The sequence below is a fragment of the Sturnira hondurensis genome, unplaced genomic scaffold, assembly GCF_014824575.4.
Source record: "Sturnira hondurensis isolate 20B ecotype Veracruz unplaced genomic scaffold, ASM1482457v3 Scaffold0006413, whole genome shotgun sequence".
NCBI lineage: Eukaryota > Metazoa > Chordata > Mammalia > Chiroptera > Phyllostomidae > Sturnira > Sturnira hondurensis.
In genome coordinates, this window is record NW_028079044.1 from 10,468,655 (window position 1) to 10,487,237 (window position 18,583).

General features: G+C 43.0%; 1 long non-coding RNA gene across 1 annotated transcript in view; it reads right to left on the reverse strand.

Moving 5' to 3' along the window:
- Window positions 1–18,583, reverse strand: part of LOC118988404 (uncharacterized) — an 80,873-nt gene that overhangs the window by 20,745 nt on the left and 41,545 nt on the right. The window contains exon 2 of the long non-coding RNA XR_005066760.1: window positions 12,915–13,045. This is a non-coding gene — a long non-coding RNA (uncharacterized LOC118988404). The remainder of the gene's footprint in view (window positions 1–12,914; window positions 13,046–18,583) is intronic.

Here is an 18,583-nt window from a genome sequence, read left to right on the forward strand (position 1 = left end):
GGTGGTTGCTGACACCCCACCCCAACACTGCATCTCCTGCTGGTGGTTGTATATGACTCCCATCCTCTTGCAGTCAAACCTTAGCCTGAAGCAGTTTCATACCCTGGGTAATTAATTACCCAAGAGGAAGGGGTGCTTATGTCCACCAAAAGGCCGGGACAAGAGTGTCCACAGCTGCTTCATTCATAATAGCCCCAAACTGGAAACAATCTAGGTGATCTCCAAAGGGAATAGATCAATAAATCAGGCTGTATTCATACAATGAATATCACTGACAGCAAAGAGGAACAAACCACTGCTCCACACAATAACATGCATAAATTGCAAAAACAGAATGTGAGTAAAAGGGAACAGACATGAAAGAACATTGACTGTATGATTCCATGTCTATGAGGTTCAATAGGCAAAATTAGTCCATGGTGAGGTCAGAGTAGCAGTTACCTCTGGGAAAACTTATCAAAAAGTTTTCTTCTCTATCCTGATCTGAGTGATAGCTATGCATCAGGTTAAAATGTGTGTGATTATATAAAAATTCTAACTAATGCATTTTTCCATGTATAATGTGCACTTTTTTGCCCAAATTTTTGAGGCAAAAATAAAGATGTGCATTATGAATGGATATAATGATTACATACCATGGGTATAATGATGGGTGTAATAATCCCACATAAAATACACATAAAAATGTCAGTGCACATTAAACACAGCAAAATACGGTATATGCTTAAAATGTATGCAGTTAACTCTATGTAAATTATATATTAAATTTTAAAAAGGTGTTTTAAAGCTCCTCAAAACCAAAAAAAATCAGCCATGGCTGTCTGGTAAAGATGTAGATTTTAGGGTCCTACCCAGAGACAATCTTCTCAGGTAAGATGGTTTCTCAGGTTATGCGGACACAGTTTGTCCCGGAACTACACTCTAACATGCACTGGTCAAGAGTTTCAGCAGAAGGTATTTACTGGCTTCGTTAGCTCCTAGGTCCACATTCCCTTTTCACAAACCTAAAGATCTTGTACTGAATGGAACACATATAGCAAAATGTTTCTGAAAAGCTGTGAAGAATGCAACAAAAATAAAAACCCTGGTGTCCTATTAGCTTAAATTGAATAAAATACACAGAAAAATTGGCCCCAGGATAAAGGCTGTGATGTTGGAGGCAAGGAAAAGAAGCAAATAAAGGAACCTTTAGACTAAGCATCTTTTAGTTGTGGCAATTAAGTGCTTTGCTTCCAGCACAGATTGAAGCACTGTGTAGTGGAAGGCAGAGAATCATATTTGGACCCTAATACTATCCCCTCCTGTCATGAGCTATGTGACTTTGGGTAAGTTTCTTAACAGTTCTGATCTTCAGATCCTTCTTTGTAAAATGGAAATAATAGAATTTACTATATGAGGTTATCTTAAAGATCAAAGGAGAGAGAGCATGTATAGACATTGTACCATAGGTAGGGGAAGAAAAAAGTCCTTTTCCTTCTACCCTCTTAGGTTCTATAATTGGGGCCCGATAAATTAGACTAACAAAAGAAGATTAACAAGTGAAAGACAAAATTTTATTAAGATGTACATTGGGCATACACGTGGAAGCACCCAGCGATGAGTAACTCAAAGGGGTGGTTAAAACTTGGGCTTATATAGTACTTTAACAAATGAACAGTACGCTTCCAGAGAAGTGACAAGAAAAAGACTCTGAGTTTCTAGGGAAGCAAATTGTGGAAAGGCAAATACATGAGGGAACTAATGGAAGACAAGGGCTTGTTAGTAGAATTCCTTATGTAGTTTCCTACAGTGCCATCTCTGGGCTGATAAGGGTCTAGAGCTGTCTCTAATAATTAACGTCCGTCCTTCCTGGTGGAGAGGAGAGAGGGAAACCTTTAGGAATTTCTTCCCTGCTTTCAGGCAAATAGGGGGAGACAGAGAGCTTTTCTTTTATCCGCTTCTTCTCAATTGCTATCAGCTCAAAATTTTTAAAAAAGTGGCACATTTTGGGATGGCATAGTTTGCTCTGCTTCATTCATATGTCTGGCATGCAGAAGGAGCTGTGTGGCTTTCTCCCATCTCTCATGAAATTTAAATTCCTGTTTGCACTAGCTTCAGCCCCTCATTCACACACTGACTATGTATTGGGCACCTTTTGGGGGCCAAACATTGTGTCAGGGGATGGCACTGGAGGGATGAATGAGATACAGGTGCTCACAATAGACAGGGTGGGTAAAACAACCTGAAGGACCGATGCCAGATACGCTGCACAATGCAGGCGTTCCCTCAGTCTTCAGAGCTTAGGGATAGCTTTTCAGAGTTCCCCCAAGATGAGTTTAGCAGAATAAACAGAAGGTGCCAGAAAAATAAGTCATTACTGGCAAGGCCTAGGGTGAGGAGGGGATCTAACTGTGTAAGCTTTCTGAGTTCCCTTTCATGAGGCACATTAATTCAAAAGCCTGTGTCAAGTGAGAGATTGCCTGTATGTTAGGCACCGGATCAGAGACTGTGAGAAATACGAGGATGACTAAGACAGTTCATGATCTCGGAGACTCGTCATCTGAGTTAAGCCCTTCCTAACCACTAGAGTGGTAGGAAGCAGGGGATCAGAATTACATACATAATTTGTATTTGACCTATGGTGCTAACCAACATAACCTGTACTTGTCCTATGGTGCTCCGTTCTCAGAGGCAAGGGAGAAGGTCTTGGGTGTCTTTACCATTTGTCACTAGCACCTGGTGAGTAGTCTCTGACCATGGCAGGATCAGCAAGAAGTGCTAACTGGCCACATCCAACCACCTCTATCACCCTCAAATTACATCACTGATGAGATTCTGCTTCATGGAGGTCAATTGCCAGGAAACATTCATGAGTACCACAAATCACACTGCATCTCAGGGAGATCAGCAGCATCTTTTCCCAGCTACCTCAGGCAGGATCCAAAGGCCACCACGTCACTTACGTTTTCAAGGAAACTTGTGATTCTCTGTGAAGTTGGGTAACTTTTTTAGGGCAATGAGAGTTTGGTTTATGCTCAGTGGCATGCTACTAAATGTTTAAAATGGTTTTACCACAGCCTAAATTGCCGTGTAGTGGAAGGCAGGAAATCATATTTGGACTCCGACATTATTTCCTCCTGCTGTGAGTTTGTGTGATGCTTCAAGAAAAAAGAAAAAAAGATCCCTAATTTGTTTGCCAATTTCTCCGGTTTAAACACTCCCACTATGACCAATTTCAAGCTGCCAATGTGATGTCACTGAATGTGGAGCTGGAAAGACATGTGCACGGTCAGCTTTTGTAAGTGAAGAGGAGCCTACTTCGACACACCAGCAGGTCATGCTCTGCTTGGACTCTGAAAGGCTGGTTCCTTCACTTAGTCAACATTTTTCTTCTCTCAGGTGAGTGCTTAGGTATAAAGGATACAATGGTAATAAAAGGAAAGAACACAATCCCTGCTTCCACGGAGCTTACAACCCGGTAGGAGGGACACCGGACTATAAAATAACAATAAGGACAGTTACTACAAAGGAGAAGCTGGTGGTGCTTTGAGAGCCTGTGATGGGAAATTGCCCAGGTGAATCAAGTCAAGCATAGCTTCCCTGAGAAGTGATAGCTGTGCTGAGATCCAGACATCGGAAATGCCATGTGAGACAAATAAGTGGCAGCAGAAGCACGATGAGTGAAAGGAGAGAGGATAGTGTGACTAGAGAGACGAGGGTGGATTGGGGTCTGGTGCCAGATGAGGATGGGGACATAGGGAACCATTATATCTGTTAGGAACTGTGCTTGGTTGCAGTTATAGAGACCTGAAATAGGAGTGGCTTCCACAAATTAGAAATTTATCATCTCTCACCCAGAAATTGTCCATGGGTAGAAAGTAGGCATCTTTATCCCAAGCTCTTTCCAGCATTCATCTGCCATTTTCAATGCCGGTGCCCATCTTCCAGTTGTCCTCATGCTCTCAAGGTGACCCTTGCAGCACAATCACATCCATATTCCAGGCAGCAGCAGAAGAAAGGCATAAGGCAAAAATGGCAGAACGTCCAGCTGAGTCAGTCTTTTGCAAAGGACTTTCCCTAGAAGCTCTTCTTAATGACTTCTGCGAACATCTCGTTGTCACCCCTGGCTGCAAGGAAAGCTGGAAAATGTCATCTTTGCAGCTGGGTACGTTGCTACCTCCAATACGGGGATTCAGTTAGCTAGAAACAAGGAACACATATCTCAAAGGGATGTCTTTGAGATTTCCCAAGAGAAGATGCTGCAGAGGCATTTGGATACACAGGCCTGGAGCTTGGAGAAAGTCCTGTGTTGGAGAACAACTTTGTGCATTCTCTGGTGATTGAAGCTGTGGGCATGAACGAGATCTCTGAGGAAGGGAGTAAGAGGTGCTAGGATAGAGCCTTAAAAAACACCAGCTTTTGATGGTCAGGAGGGGGCTGAGCCCACCAAAGAGATAGAGAAAGAAAGGGAGGGGTGGAAAGGGAAACGTGAGGCTACAACACCACCATTGTGGGGCAGACCCCGATCTGCTGGGACAGAAGAAAGCAGAGATTAGCGAAAGAAGGATTGTGGGCTGGGGAAAAGGAAGAGGGAGAAAGAGATTCACTGGTTCCCTCATATTTGATGCCCTGCCCTTCCTGTGATTGAGTTGTTGAACCTTCTTTCTGTTATAAGAGACTTCCAATGAACCCCGCCTTTTATGTACGTCATTTTAATTCTACCCCTTTATAGTTATCAATATAGGCAAACTGAGGCCTAAGAAGTGTGAAAGATAAGTCCATCCACTGTGTCATGTGAAAAGAGGAAGCAGCTGCTGATTGTAAATGACGCTCAGGTCTCTGTGGCACCTTTGCTGGGTCCAGTTTGGGGTGGGTCCTAACTGTGAGCTCTCAAAGTCAGATCTGTGTCTTCCCAATGTGTGGCTCATGGACGGCTCTATTTGTTTGAATGAATAAATATTTGTGGAATGAGAACCACCATGGCAGGCTCACTCTTTCAGCATTCTGGAAGCCAGCATTCTGGGGCTTGGTCAGAGTAGGGTTCGTTCAGTCATTCGCTTGGTTAGAGCTGAATTTGTTTAGTCATTTACTTCCCTTCTCCTCCTCCCCTCAATCATCCCCTTAATGGCCCCAAGGCAGAAGCACCTTGTCATACATGTTCTACTTACTGTGACAAGTAGACTCAAAGGCAACAAAGAGGCAAACTAAGATAAAGGCTCAGGGCTAATGGTTGTGTTCTAAACACAATAAGTACCTAAGAGAAAGGGCAGTCTATGTCCCAAAGAAAAAATTGTTAGTCGTTATATAAATGACATTTCTGAATTTTCAAGGTGATGAATCAACTAATTGCCTATACAATAATTCAACAAACAGAAGTTGTTAACCAAGCTCTCTACCCCCGTGCCTGACACAAATAGCAAAATCAGATCTGGCCCACTGTAAGAAGAATTTTTAAGTAATAGGGAAAGGGCAAATAAATCTATTGTCCATTTTTTTATTTGGTGAGGGGGATGGGGAACGGTTTGAGTAGAAAGGACAAATTGATAAACCATATACAATTCCTTTATGCCTAAGAGTTCCCTAAGTTACCTTATAAACGAGGGCTTGCGGCACACACATCCTTCCTACATTCACATTGGCCATCACCGGGTATAAGCTTCTCCAAAGGTCCTTCTCCAAACAAATTCAATTATATACACAGAAACCATCAACTTCACCAGTGTTGGAAATAAACGTGGAAAATAACTCAGTCCTTATTTATTTCACTACAGGGGGTCTTAGAGGTAAGCATTTCATCAAAGCCAGTCTCAGCAGCTAGAATACCACTTATCCCTACCTGCTACCTTAAGAAGGAAGGAGGCAACTGGGATGAAACCGGAAATGTGAGTATGTAATTCAGGAAGGGCAATATAAAGTGCTTTTCAAACTGAAATACTTTTATCTGGGAAGAATAAGTCATGAACAATTGTTAGATTTCTCATTGGTTCAAGGTTTAAAGTAACTCATAGGTAATTGTCCATGAGAGTTTATCCAGTCTTGAAAAGTGTTATCACCACACACAATGCTTGGGTGAAATTTCCACACACTTTGCTACTTTAAAGTCTTTTATTGAAAAGTTTTGGCATTCAATCCTTTTTTATTTCCCCCTTAGGAGAATAAAGCTGTTGCTTGTTCTAGATCAGTCACTGAATAAACAAAACTCATCTACCTCTGAATAAACTAACTTACTCCTTGAGTCAACTTGTGTGATTTTCATTTATGTCATTAGTAATTGGAGGGGGAAAAACCTCCTAATGTGTAACTTTCAAGAGCCTCAGTCACTCTCTGATAGCAAATTGACTTTAGTGACTCATAGCAACTTCTTTAGTCCAAGAAGACATTTCTGATTGAATGACTAGGTAGTCCATTACACACTGACCACTCACTCCCCTGGGGGGTGGGGCCCAGCCGGGCCTCTACCCTAAAATGTCTCCCTCCATCCTAGTTTGGGTGCTCAAAACATGTCATCTTCTCCCCTTCATAAAGTACCTTTACCTTAATCTGACTTACGGAGGGGAGCAGGAAGGGAAGGGTAGGCTTTCTTCGGTTAATGTTTCCACTCAGACTTCCCACTAATATAAAATCGGTCCCTCAGTGTACCCTTTTCTCCTGGGGCCTCCGAACCTTTGCTCGGAGGGAGCATGGAAAACTATCTCAAAGGCCAGATGGGAGGCAGTGCCGTGTCAGTTAAGGGCACAGATACTAGCTAGGTAACCCTGGGCAAGTTACTTTAACCTCACTGTGCCTCAGTCCCCAAATCTACAAGATGGGGGTAAAAACAGCACCCAGTTCGTGTACATAAGGTATTAGTTATGACAATGATGCTGATCTGTCTCTGTTCCTCCCCTCTCCTCTGATCCAGTGAGAATGAACTTCTCAGTTTTCTAAAACTCTCTTCTCTCTATCTCTGTCTTGCTCTCCCTTGACATGAGCCTTCTAGAATGCTATTCTCTCTGGTTAGGAAAACCCTTTCTCCTAACTTCACTCATCCACCTTCACCAAATATAGCCAGGTTTTACCTTAGACGTTACTTTCCCCTGGAAACTGCCTTTGACCAGACACCCCCCAAGTCTGGGGTGAGTGTCTTTGTAAATACACCAGCCACACCCTACGTCTCTGCAATCCAGCACCCGTCACACTGAAGCGCAAGTGCCAGGTTAGACGACACTCCCTGAGAACTGGTACTGTGTCTCTTTTGTCCAAGGACTTAGTGCAGTTTTGATAAATAGTTGTTGAATGGTAGGGAAGCAAAATATGCCACTCTAAAATGTGTCTGTCTGGTGTGAGGATTATTTTATTTTTAAGAAACAAAAGGCTCAAGAAGAAACTTTGACTTTCCCCCTCACTGACTAAAATAGTTTAGAGGGCCTATTCCAGCAAGGGAGCAATCACCATAGGTAACCACAGTATAATATGAAGTAGGTGTGGCAGGGGAGACCCGGCAGAGCCTGGAGATCCGTGTCTGTGTCGTGTCCCATTGTCTCTGCATTTCTGTTCACATGTGAATTGCCTTCCTCCCCTTGGAAGTCCCAAACCACCACCCCCTTCTACTTAGCTCAAGATGGCATACAAGCCTCCACTGCCTGTGCTGGCCTGGAACCCCCTATTCTCATGGAACCCCTCCCTGGTATGTATGTACATAATTAAATGTGGTTATTTTCTCCTGTTAATTTGTCTCATGTCAGTTTAATTCCTGATCAACCCCAGGAACCTAGAAGGAGAGAAGAACATTTCTTCCTACCCAATAGGTGTCCCCAGTGTGAGGCCAACTTAACAGGAGGGTCACTCTGGGGCAGGCAGTGTCCTGGGACGCCTGACCAGCCCTGGCAGAAGGTCAACTTCTTACCATGTCAGTCGCCTGGACCTCCACCTGCCTGGTCTGCTGGGAGTGAGAGCGGTTCTTTAGAGCAGCCAGAAGAACCTACAAGGGTAGAGGAAAATGTCTCCCTCCTTGACAGAATTAAGGAATGAACTGATAGGTGACAGATGGATAGACAGATAGACAAATGGATAGATAGACAGATAGAGATGGATTTAGCGCTCATTTGTTACTTACTTGCCTTTTAAAAACTGATGACATTCGATGCCAACAGCTCAACCAGTATTTACTGTTTCATTTAATTCTATCTTCACATATGTAATAGTAAAATACTGTCAGGGTAACAACACCAAGGAGGTTCTTTTAGTTTTTTTTTAATTTTAACAGAGGACAAACAGGAAGGAAAAACAGGAATTGAATCCCCTAGCATGTAGTCATGTGTTTCTGTTTCTCAGAGCCTCGGTTACAGTGAAGATGTGAGTGACATTTAGATGTGAAGCTAGTGACTTCGTCTCTCAGTGTCTGGTGAAATAGGGTATTTCCATTTGGTAATCACTGCTCTAAAAATGGCAATAGTGTGTCGTCACTCTGCTGAACAGAACTCCAGCCCAAAGGAATTTCCCTGGGAGTCCTGCTTCAGCTGTCTCCCTGGCCGCTGGGAACTGCCTGTCTGGTTTCTGCCCAGTTCTAAGTATGAAGTCATTATCATCTCCCTTGCTATTTAGGCCACTGTCCCAGGCACTGAAAACCAAAGGGTAGGAAGTGAACATTATGCCCGTCCAGGAGGGAGCAGAGGAGACTCAAGGATATATATCCAAGGAAGGGAGAAAGGCTTTGCTCACGGAGTAGGTGGCTGGAGAGGCCAGGAGTGCATGAGGCAGCGGAAGACGTGGCTAAACTGAGACACTCTTCCTTTTGACAAGTTGACAGTGACGGAAAAGAGGCAGCTAAATCGGGAGTATGCTGGTGAGGCAGAAAGGATGGAGCGCATTTGTAGGGGAAGGAGGCAGTGAAGGAGGCGGCTGGGCTATGTGAGAGAGGGAGGGGGCAGCCAATGGAGTGAAGTGCAGTGGAAGGCTGGAAGAAACCAAGATCAAGATGGAGTAGAAACTGACTGAAAGAATTTTTCTTCCTCTTAGACCTGGAGATCAAGACAGACACAGATTTTCAGGGAAGAGAGAAACGTAGGGAGTTCATACTGGAGACAGGCAGTCCTGGGACCAAATGCCTGCATCACGACTTGGAAGAAGTTAAAAGCCTCTCTAAACTCTGGGTTCAGCAGCAGCAGAACAGGATTGTTGATACCTGCCTTGCAGATGAAGCAGGTGTGTTGCACCGATGCAGTGCTCATGGCTGCTGCGTAACCCATAGGAGCTATAGCATTTTGTCACTCGCCTCAGGAAAGCAGGAGGCAAGGGCGTCTGCAGAAGGGAAACAGGGAGGCAGTGATTTGGGGTCTTGGGGACAGTGGGCCACCATGGGAATAAGACAGATACACAATAAGAAGGTGACTAGAAGGAAGGCCAAGAGGCAGTAAAGGACAAGCTGAGGTCAGAGGGCAGAATTGGGACAGTCTATTGGTAACTCTGGGACTTGAACTAGTGGGGCTCAGCAGCCTGAGAGTAGGATCCACATTTTCAAGGTGTAGACATTTCCATCAACATTGCATTGATATTCCAATTGTCGGAGGAAGTGGCTGATTTGGTTATAGGGAAGCTGGCCTTTTGACCAGGATTTTGCTCAACAAAGTGTGGAGGTCATTTCTAGCCCCTTCTCTGCCGCTATAGTAGGGACTCCCTGTTTCTCAGACATCAACCCTAGAATCAGCTTTTCACCATTGTTTTGGTTAGAGCCATTGTCTTTGCATGTGTGGAGAGGTGGAAGTGGAAGGTACTGAGGAAGAAAGAGACAGGTAATGTATCAAACAGTGACTTGTGAGGGAGACCAAACTGCAACATGCCTTTGAGAAGTTATCTTATCCTGTTTGCTCATCATCTCATTTTGACAACCCAAGTACCGAAGAACAGGATTTCTCAACAACAGCACTATTGATATTTGGGGCCAGGTCATTCTCTGCCAGCAGGAAGGGGGGCCTGTCCAGTATATTGCAGGATATTTAGCAACATTCCTGGCCTCTGCCTATTAGATGCTAATAGCAGCTCTCCCCACCCACTTACAAGACCAAAAATATCTCCAGACACTGCCTGATGTCTGGGAAGGTGTGGGGAGAGATCACCTATGGTTGAGAATCACTACCATAGGACAGTGATAATCCTTGAAATAAAGCATCCTGGTACCTACATTTCATCACTTTGATCTGAGCTGCGATGATCTCTCTCCCCTCCTAACAGTTCTGCAGGGACCTTCTTCCTCACCACCAAACCCCCTAGCTGTTGTTCTATCACCTTATGTAGCAAAGCAGAGCTAAATGATTGCAAAAAAAGTAAATCTGAAAAGCAAGATCTACAGAGAGAGGCATTTCGTCAGGAGCAGGTCCTGTTTTATAGAGCCTGAGAATTTCTACAATTTTGGAAGCTCATTTAGGAATGCTGATGCGAAAGTATAAACACAAAATTGCTAGGGTCCCTCTTGGGTCTTTGGAAGAGGATGGGGCTAAGGGCGGGGCTTGAACTCAGGCTTCATTAGTTTCACCATGAACCTGCCTCTACATACTGTGCAAACCTGATTCTTTGCTCAATTTTCTTCTCTTGTGTGAACTAGTTGTTTTTCAGAATACTATGTCAGATTACCCCACATATGACATCTAATGTTTTTCTCTTGTAAACATAACTCAAGAAACTATCCCATTTGCTTCTTTTTTTTCCCCGGAAGTGATTGAAGGTGAAACCATACTGCTTTCTCCCCACAAAAGGTGCAAAATTGCCCTGAGACTATGTAAAAGAAACCTTCTAAATATTAATTTCCTAGGCTATATGGAAAATGAAATTGTTCTACTTATTAAAATAGCCCTTTTTAGTAACTCACAAATTCTTGTGACTTACTAAAAATGACCATTAACATTTCCAGTTGGTTCCATTTTGGTTTTGGTCATAGTTTCTTCTGAACTGAGTTTCACTCACCGCTTTGGTGACATTTATCCTTCACTTCCTTTTTTTTTCTTTCTGGTGCCTTCTGGGCCTGAGACCGAGGGATGTGCTACTCCTGTTGGCACAGCAGCCTCTCTCTTTGGTTAGGATGGGCTGAGACCCGAGGCTCCAATAACGTCAATAAGCCATATTTTCCTTTTCTAAGCATTCTCATGCTTACTCTCATGAATGTGTTATGGAAGAACCTCTTGCCCTGACTGGTGTTGGCTCAGCGGGTTGGGCTAAGTTCCCAAAGTGAAAGGTCGCCGGTTCGAATTCCCAGCCAGGGCACATGCCCGGGATGCAGGTTTGGTCCCCTGTTGGGGTGCATGTGAGAGGCAACTGATCAGTGTTTCTCTCCCTCTTTCTTCCCCTCCCTCTAAAAATAAATAAATAAATAAATAAATAATTTTTGAAACCTCTTGAAAGTGCAACATAAACCAGTCTTACTCAAGAATCCAACAATAAATAACTCCTTCCCCTCACCCCAACAAAGCTTATAGTCTAGTAGGAATGACATGTAGGTATATATAAAAATGACAATAATAATGGTAAGAATAATAATCTGAGTGTATACTATGTTCCTATACAGTTTAAATACTTTACAAACATTAACTCATAAAACACTCATAAATCCGTGATACATGTTGGAATGACAAATAACAAATGTTACCTGAGGCCATAGTTACAGTTGAGACGAAGCGCTGTCCCGAAGGCTTCAAGGAGCAGGAGAGATTTCAGCCGAGCCCTTGAAATCACTCTGCTTCGTGCAGGCAGAAGTGATCCGAGGCATCACACAGACTCTTATTTCTTATCAACCTTTTACTTTCTCACACAATATTCAAGGCCACTTAAATTTTTTTTAAATGCAGCCACAAAAACATTGTTAAAACCCAAAGATCACTTGAAGGATGAGAAGAGAAAACTGTGTGAGAGACTCTAGACTAAGAGTATTTCTTAGAAGTGAAGTAAAAATCTAAGTGTCCTGGTAACTTGGGTATAACGAGTTTCGTACCTTCAACTTCTTTTTTAGAAACACATGCACTTGCTCTAAACTCTAAGGAAATTGACAGGATGAGTTTTTAACCAAGGCGTGGCGAATGGCAGTAGAAATTGTTTCCCACAGATACTGAAAGGTCTTTTAAGCACCTGTTTCTAATGTGAAATGATTGTCCTGTGATGGCATTTCTGTGGAGATCTGAGAAGCTGAGATCTAAGGAAGCACCTTTCTGGTGTTCTAACTGGGGGGAGGGAGGCTACAGCAATGCTTTTCAAACTCTGCCGTGCATCCCAACGGCCTGGGGGTTCTCATTGTGTTGGCCTGGGCTGGGGCCTGATGCTCAGCATTTCAAACAATGGAGAGGCAGGAGCTCACAGCGGTAGTTTTCAGCTGTGACCAGGCATCAGAATCACACACGGATGGCCGGGCCCCACCTTCTGAGTTTTGATACAGAAGCTAAGGGGCGGGCTCCAACACTTGGCATTTCTTGCTTTTTAAAACCACTTTATGGAGGTACGATTGACATGCAAAAAGCTGTAGATATTTAATATATACAACCTGGTGAGTTGGAGATAAGTTATCTGTGGACACATCATGATCATCTATGCCATAAACATAGCCATTGCCTCTAAAAATTTCCTCCTGCCCTCTTTATCTATTATAATTTATTTTGCTAATAGGCGTTGACATTTCTAAAAAGTTTCCAGGTGATACTCACACTGAGGTCACCTGCTATCATCACCACCACCACACTTGAAGAATCATTGGCTTAGAACATTTCTCATGAATGTAAGGGGTCTCTCCTGGACTTTGCAGTAAAGTAGGGGCACAGGGGTAGAGAATTTAGGATGAAACTACCGAGACGGGCCTTCCAAGCAGGTGTTTTGTAAGCTTAAATGAAAAGGGATCCATATGCTTTAGATAATGAAGATAAGGACAATTAGCATTTGTTGACATTCTCTCTGTGTACCAAACTAAGGGTTGAACTCACGTTTTCTCACTTGGCATCCAGCATGGGCAGTAGAGTTGGTGTTTGATGTGTGGCCAAGGAGCTGGCCCTCAGGCTGAGTGCGTGCCAGGAGGTAGCCCATCTCTGTGTGTTGCTGTGGTCTGCAGAGGTACCTGCAAGAAAGGCCAAGTCAGTCCTCAGGAAACACCTTTAGATCCGGGCAAGCAGTCACTACCGAGTTCTGCTTCACGAGGCCTGCAGGAAACAACCAAGAGAATTTGGGGGCAGGTGTTAACAATCGTGTCTCAACCACAAAAGTACCTGAATATAGAACTGCGTTTATCAGCCCTGGTGCACAACAGAAACACCTGGATGCCTGGGACCCATCTGGAGGGAGACATTTTTAAAAACTCCCAGACAAGTATACTAGTATAGTTTTAGGATTACTAGTATAGTTTTCATGTGGGGCAAGATGAAGGGGGGTGAGGAGGAGCAAAAACCAAATTTATCAAACAAAACACCTATTCTCAGAATGAATCTCTTGAGGGTTTGCCAAATTGGCCAGACTGTCTCAGTGCTCTTCTAAGCAGTGGTTTCCCAATTCCAGGATGCTTCAGAATCACCTAGAAGGCTTGTTAGAGCTGATTTGGGGCCCCAAACCCAGTTTCTAATTCAGCAAGTCCGGGGTCAGCCCAAGAATTTGCATTTCTAACTCATTCCCAGGTCATGCTCATTCTACCAGTTCCAGAATTTGGTTGCTTTGCTATTCAGACCTTAACTACACATAGAGAAGGATGCATGTATTTCATATTTCTATTTTGTCTTGTTTTTTTTAACTGGAGCACAAACATGTCAACAAAAATGAAAACATTGAAATCACCCATGATCTAATGATAAACCACAATAAACAGCAGCTATTTTTTCCTGCACAATAGATATGTGTGTGTACAGGCTTTCTTTCAGACCTTATGACCGTCACATGCAGAGCATTTTGCATCTAGAAAGATAATTATGCATTCTGTTTCAATGTCCTTTAGATCAAAATCTATACATTTTGCTTTCAGCTTAGAGCTACACCAAAGTTTATTTCTTTTAATAATACTTTAAGTATTTTTAATAAAAGTAGTTTTAGAAAAGCCATATCCAGCTGTTGAAATGAAAATTAAAGAAGCTATAGCCCAGCTAAAGTGCTGTTTAGGTTGAATTCTAGAGGCATTATTTTGGTAAAGCCTCTGAAGAAATATTAAAAGTAGGGTTTGTATCAAGCTACAGAGCTTGATCCATAAATGTTTTCTGTTTATAACCTCAGAGTAATGATCAACAGATACCAAAGGCTCTCACTGTTTATAAAACTTTTCTCAGTTGAGTCAAGTTGAGAAAAGCAAACATTAAGAGTGGAGCACACTTAGAATTTGCTCGTCCCCCACACATGGGACAGGAGTTAGAAACGAGCCCAGACCTCCTGGCAGGTGATGGCACAGCCATTGGATGTGGTGGTATCATTTGTGGACTAAAAGACTATTTAGTGAAAAGAATAAAAATAACAACTTAGGTCACTACCATAGAACATAAAAAACACAAATGAAGAGGCAAAATCTCCACAATTGGCCCTGACTGGTGTGGCTCATTGGGTTGGGCATGTCCTGCAAAGTGAAAGATTGCCAGTTCCATCCCCAGTCAGGGCACATGCCTGGGTTTTGGGCCAGGTCCCTGGTTGGACTGTGCAAGAGGCAACTGATCGATGTTTCTCTCTCTTTCTCCCTCCCTTCCCCTCTCTCTAAAAATAAATTAATAAAATCTTTTTAAAAAATCTCCACAATGGGACAGGCAAATAAAAACAATGAAAAGCTGATGGAACTGCTCTGAATGGTGAACTTGAAATTAAATTCGGGAATCAGTTCTTAAGTGAGGGTGGCTGCAGGCAGTCCCTAAAGGCTGGTGTTTTCCGTGGAAGGTCCTCAATCACTGCCCCAGGTGATGAGCCTCATCCTCACCCTCAGAGGTGTATCCTCAGGGGCCATTCTTGCTGTTGCCCATCTGTGCACATTGTCCTCCAGCCTTCTCTTCACCAGACAGGCCTGTCCTCCCCGCCACCACGAGGCACAGCCCGTAGCACCCGCACTAACAGCCACAGGTCTCTCCTCTAGGCAGGAGCACACAGAAAGGCAGATGGCACTGTCATCAGCCCTGGTGGTCTCCTGAAAACGCTGCTGTCAGAGCTTCAGTTGAAGGATTCTGATGTGCTTGGTCTCAGATGGGAACTTGGCAGTTCTGTTTTTTGGTTTTTGGCTTTTCTTTTTCTTATTTTATTTATATTTTACTGAATATGCTATTACAGTTGTCCTAATTTTTCCCCCTTTGCCTCCCTCCACCCAGCATCCCCCACTCCCTCAGGCAATCCCCCCCACCCCCCGTTGTTCATGTCCGAGGGTCACGCATACAAGTTCTTTGGCTACTTCATTTCCTGTACTGGACTTTGCATCTCCATGCCTATTCTGTAACTATCAATTTGTACTTCTTAATCTCCTCACCTCTTCACCCATTCCCCCACACCCCCTACCCATCTGGCAATTGTAAATGCAATGTATCCTTGAGTCTGTTTCTGTTCTTACTCATTTATTTTATAGATTCCACAAATAAGTAAAATAATCTAGTATTTGTTTTTCTTCATTTGACCTATTTCACTTAACATACTACCCTCTATGTCTATCCATGTTGCTGATGGCAAGATTTCATTCTTTTTGATAAAAATGAATACTGAGTCGTATTCCATTGTAATAATGAACCACTTCTTCTTTGTCCATTCATCCCTTGATGGACACTTAGGTTGCTTCTGTATCTAGGGTATTATAAACAATGGTGCAGTGAACATACAGGTGCATGTCTTTTCAATTTAGTGGTTGGTGTTTCTTCAGATAAATACCCCAAAGGGAAATTGCGGGGTCCTTCATCATCTCCTTTAATGGCCTCTGTTTTAAAGTCTATTTTGTCTGGTATAAGTATTGCTGCCCCATCTTTTTGTTTGTTTCCATTTTTATGAACTATTTTTTCATTCCTTTAATTTCAGTCTGTGTGCATCTTTTGATATGAAATGAATCTTTTGTAGACAGTATATGTAAGGGTCTTGTTCTATTATCCATTCAGACACATATATCTTTTGATCAGAGCATTTAAGCCATTTGCATTTAAAGTAATTCTTGATATGTATTTATTGACATTTTATTATTCATATTTTTATCTTTTTTTTCTTCTCCTTAAAGAAGACCTTTAACATTTTTTTGTAACGTTGGTTTGGTGATGATGAATTTTTTAAGTTTTCTCTTTTCTGGGAAGCTCTTTATTTGACTCTTGATTCTAAATAATAGCTTTGCTGGATAGAGTAATCTTGGTTGTAGATCCTTACTTTTCACCACTTTGAATATTTCTTGCTAATCCCTCTGGCCTGCAATATTTCTCTTGAGAAATCAGCTGACAGTCTTATAGGAGCTCTCTTGTAACTAACTAACTGCTTTTGTCTTGCTGCTTTAAGATTCTTTGTCTTTCGCCTTTGGCATTTTAATTATGATTTGTCTTGGTGTGGGCCTCTTTGGGTTCATCTTGTTTAGGACTTTCTGCACTTGCTGAACTTATACATCTATTTCCTTCACCAGGTTAGAGAATATTTTGTCACTTTTTTTTTCAAATGGGTTTTTGATTCCTTGCCCCCTCTCATCTCCTTCTGGCACTCCATAATGTGAATGTTGTTATGCCTGATGTTCTCTCAGAGGCCCTTTTAACTACTCATTTTTTGCATTCTTTTTTCTTATACTGTTCTGATTAGATGTTTTCTGCTTTTTTTAATCTTCCGAATCTCTGATTTGATTCTCTGCTTCATCTACTCTACTGTTGATTCCCAGGAATGTGGTCTTCATTTCAGTTACTGTATTCTTCATTTCTGACTGGTTCTTTTTTATGGTGTCTATACTCATTTTCACGTTTTCTATTTCTTTGTTGAAGTTGTCAGTGAGAACACTGAGCATATTTATAGCCCATATTTTGAACTCTGCATCTGGTAGATTGCTTGTCTCCATTTTGTTTAGTTCTTTTTTCGTAGTTTGTTATGTTCTTTCATTTGGGACATGTCTCTGCATTTGTTTCAATGACTTTGGTAGACATACTATGTCTTCTGGTCTTGATAGAATGCTCTCATGTAATAGGTGTTCTGTAGGGTCCAGTGTCACAGCCTCACAGGTCACCCAATATGGGTGCTCTAGGTATGACCCTGTGCACACTCTGTGCACCCTCCTGTTACAGTTGAGCCTAGAGTGCTGTTGGCACACCAATGGGAGGGATTTACTCCCTAGGCTGCCTGTTTTGAGGACTGGATGTGACCACAGTGGAGGAGCTTCTGTGCAATAGCCAACCCCACAGAACACTTCAGTGGGGCCCTGGTGACTGATGTGTCTGCCCCTTGAGTGCATTGTTGGTGGAGGTAGTTGAGTGGTCCTCCAGTGTAGTCTGTAGCTGGCTACCAAGTACACTGTCTCTGGGGCCTCCAAGGAGGTGCAGACTGAAATCAGCTGCTGTATGTGCCTTTTCTAGGGCTACCTGGCATGAGCTACAAAGTGACCTACAGATGGCTGCTAATTGTACTGGGCTTTGAGGTTCCCAGGAGAGGTCAAGCTGCAAAATGTGGTTGGCTACCACTAGTGCTGGGCCTGGGAATACTTAGCAAGAGTTACAGGGCACACTGAGGCTAGAATCTGCTTTGAGAGATGTTAGGGAAGTCTGCAGTGTGAACCAAGATAGCCTCTTTGTAAAGAAAAGCCACTGGAAATGGCTTGAGTGAATCCACAAAGTGGGTGGAGCAGGGTCTCAGGAAATCACCAAGGCAGGGCCAAAAGTGTTAGCCAGGTTGATGGAGACTCAGATATGCCTCCTACCTTTGAGCTCTGTCAAGGGAGGGCCCAGAGGAACAATGGCCTCTGCCACTACTTCTTCCCCAGAGAAAGCTGCCTCTCCAGTCCTTACCCTGATGCTATACCATTCAGTTCCTCCCTGCATGTCCCTAGTGCCTTTTGAGCTGCTGCCCCAGCACTAGAGCTTACAGCAAATGAGTCTGAGTTAGTCCATGTGCAAGCCCTTTAAGAGGAACATTTGGGACTCCAGAAGCCCTCTGCCTCACTCAGCCACAATCCCTTGGTTTTCACACCCAAAAGTTATAGGGACTTCTATTTCTGGCACTGGGGCCTTGTGCTGGGGAGCATGGTGTGGGGCTGGGACCCCTTGCTCCTCAGGGGATACCTCTGCAGCTGAAATATCCCTCTGGATTTTTAACCTACACACAGGTATGGGACCAGGAATCTGCCCCTGGCTTCTTTACATCCTTAGTTATAAAACTTCTGTTCAACTAGATTTCAGGCAGTTCTCAATGATGGCTGTTCTGAAGTTTATATGTAATTTTGATATGGGCGTGGGAGGTTCCAAACACCTGTTTACTTATGCTGCTGTCTTTACTATAACCCTCAGCAGTTTTGTTTTTTTAATTGAAGTAAAATGCATGGGGAAAACAGTGTGCAGCTCAGTGCACTATCAAAAATGCATATGTATTTTTTATTTGTGTTACCATCATTGAAGTAAACACACACACAGGCATACACACCCACACACAAATGTTACCAACAACCCAGAAATCTTTTTGTGCCCTCCCTATATGTACCCATTTCCTCGAC